Source organism: Electrophorus electricus, unplaced genomic scaffold (assembly GCF_041902795.1).
Source record: "Electrophorus electricus isolate QZ-2024a unplaced genomic scaffold, ASM4190279v1 Scaffold58, whole genome shotgun sequence".
NCBI classification, from domain to species: Eukaryota; Metazoa; Chordata; class Actinopteri; order Gymnotiformes; family Gymnotidae; genus Electrophorus; species Electrophorus electricus.
This window is the reverse complement of record NW_027658776.1, coordinates 177,501-180,589: the sequence shown is the minus strand read 5'-3', so window position 1 is coordinate 180,589 and position 3,089 is coordinate 177,501. Positions and strand designations below refer to the sequence as shown.

Below are 3,089 nucleotides of genomic sequence, written 5' to 3'. Positions count from 1 at the left end.
TTCTTTTTTTTAATTAAATCTGGCAGACAACCTTAATAATCATGGCTTTTACACTTTGACCAGGTGGCTAAATTCACTAGGTTAGCTAGCTACCCTGAATCATCAAGAATTGATTCAGCAAACAATCAGGATAGATTTTCATTTCGTTTTGATTCAAACATGTCAGGACAAAATAGTTAAGTAAAGGAAATAGCTAGGTTAGGTAGTTAATCACTCAAAGTAGCTTACTTTAGGTAGATATTGGTCAAAATGCACTCTTAACTAGTTACACTAGATAGCAGCTGTGATTATGCTGTGATAAACAAATATTGACAATCATAGATTTTAGATTCCTCAAAACAACTATTCTATATTTTGATGACATCTTTGCATGTTCTGGGTCTTCATTTTTACATATGCAGAGCACTAGTGCAGTGAGGAACAAAGTGCATCAAAAATTCTGGTTGTGCACAAGTAACCGGCTAAGGTTTTAGGATTTGACTTTTAAGACAAACAGAAATTTTGATGCAGACAAGAGAGGCATGTCTTGTTTTTGAGAGGCAAATTCTTGCTCTTTTAGAAAGATTCTTGTATATTATTGGTATTACATCTTTTTTGATGTACAGCAATAACAAAGACCTATTAATGAATAACCAGCTAGAATTTGCTTTAAAATGTAATTTGCTTTGAATAAGAGCGCCTGCCAAATGCTGTAAAGCTTAAGATCTGTTCTTGGAATGTATCCTGGAAACTGATGTAAACTATCAAAAAATGTATCGGGATATTCTGCTTTGTTCAGTATTGAAGTGTCTGCAAATTGTTTTTAACTTATTAGTTGCCAAAAAAAATAAATGAACAAAAATAAAAAATGGAAAGACACACTGCAGCATGTAGGAGCATCTTTAATGGGTATGTTATTATTTATTCCAGCTCTGAACCCACATATTTAACCAAGCATGGAAAACTGCATAAAGGAAAGCAAGGCAGAACAGACTGAAAACTGTCAAAATATGCCAACGTTCAGGCAAGCTTTCGGAAGAGAAACTGTCACATACAGTGATACGGTGAGCCAGTGCATAATGCAAGAAAGAATGAGATAACTGGGATTAACAAATGTCTACAAAAATGAATGTAAAACTTCACATTTGAAGCTTTGAAAAGCTAATACGATTAAAGACAGCTCCATATAGCATGATTTTAACAAAATGAAATATAAAGGATAGAAAAACAACAGGAACACACGTGTGAAGTGCCGACACCTTGCGTGTTACGTGAAATGGAACTAACAAGTAAAACCAAAACGATTGTGACAAATAGGATAAAGAAACACTTAGTTTTAATAAACAAACAAACACTGAACAAAATCAAAGACAGACAGCAATACCGGGTAAGCATTTACGGGAAAGGCAGCGTACACGGCAAACACAGAGGGAGAGCACAAATGAGATGTAAACAAACAAAACAGGAGCAAGGAGCTAGGTGTAACACAGGTTCTTATCACAAACACAATGAAAGACAAACACACTCTAACCAAAACAAAGCGAAACAAAGACCGACGAGAACTAACCAACAACCAAGAGAGACATATTATCAAACACATATCAACGAAGGCACAAGGAGAAACAAAAGCTAACCATAAGCGAGGAGAAACAATAACTGTCAAACAAGATACATAGGAACGTTTTTTTTTTGTATAAGACTATAATCAGGGATACATCAGAAACAGTTGGAGACAAAGGGGAGGAGACAGGCATCCATAGAGAATGACAAAACCCCAGAAGTTACTAGGTTGCCTGGGAAACGGGGAATGCTCCGGTCTGTAGACGTGACAGGCACACAGCATCATGGGAGTCACCTTGCTCCCCTCCACTCTCCTGACTGGATCCCACGTCAAAGATCAGAGCAGATGTCACATATATAAATATACACTGTCATGGCATGGCCCCCTCCTCCTAGACTCCTCGCTGTTTGTTTGACGTCACGTGTGTGTGTCTTCATTGCCACACCCCACCCATGTGTCATACCTGTCTCTGGTTATCTCCCTTGTTAATGTGAGAACTATGACAACAGTAGTCTCCGGTCAGACGTGGATTCCGATCGCTTTATGTACTCTTCAATGAAGGTGAAGGAGTCCCTCCACGAGGATCCCACTTTTGGGGTTGGAAATGGAATCAGGAAACTCCAATGACGATGAGCCCCTTGAGTCTAAGTCTTCACCCAGAGCACTCTCATCAGCAGTCTCATTCAGAAATACCTCACATTATTTTCAGACGTTTCCACTCGTACAACTGTCCTTCAGCATGACATTGATGTTGATTCTCATTCACCCATTAGACAACACCCATATCACACCAATCCCCAGAAATGTACATTGCTAAATCAAGAAACCAAGTATTTGTTAGAAAATCATCTTGCTATCCCTAGTGTTAGTGCCTGGTGTTCCCCATGCTTTCTGGTGCTAAAACCAGATGGCACATACCGCTTCTACACTGACTACAGAAAAATTAATGCAGTTATTGTTTCTGGTTCCTTCCCAATGCCTAGAATGGAGGATTGTGTGGATAAGGTGGGGTTCAGCTAGATTTGTAAGTAAGCTTGATTTACTTTAGGGATATTAGCAAGCTCCATTAACCTCTCATGCATCTGACATTTTGGCATTTGCTACCCCTGACTGTTTTCTACAATAGACGGTAATGCCTTTCAGTCTTAAAATGCCCTTCTACCTTTCAGCGTTTGATGATTATGATTTTAGATGACGTGCCTAACTGTGAAGTCTGTTTGGATGATGTGGTTGTGTATACCAAAACTTGGGAACAACATGTACAGTTGCTTGATCTTGTTTTTAAGAAGCTATTGGATGCCTCCATTGTGCTTAATCTTGAAAAATGTGATTTTGGTAAGAGTGAGGTTGCCTACTTGGGGAAACTGGTGGGTTGTGGTAGTGTGCGTCCTATTGATGCCAAAGTACAAGCAATCAAGTCTTTTCCTGCCCCAGAGATGAAAAGACAACTCCGACGCTTTTTGGGCATGGCAGGTTTTTATCGTTGCTTTTGTAGGAACTTCTCTGATGTTGTTTAACCCCTCACAAATTTGCTTTGTGACACCACCCT

General features: G+C 39.1%; 1 pseudogene; it reads right to left on the bottom strand.

The window, feature by feature from the left end:
- Positions 1–758: 758 nt before the first annotated feature.
- Positions 759–3,089, bottom strand: part of LOC145643365 (NACHT, LRR and PYD domains-containing protein 3-like) — a 19,647-nt pseudogene continuing 17,316 nt past the window's right edge.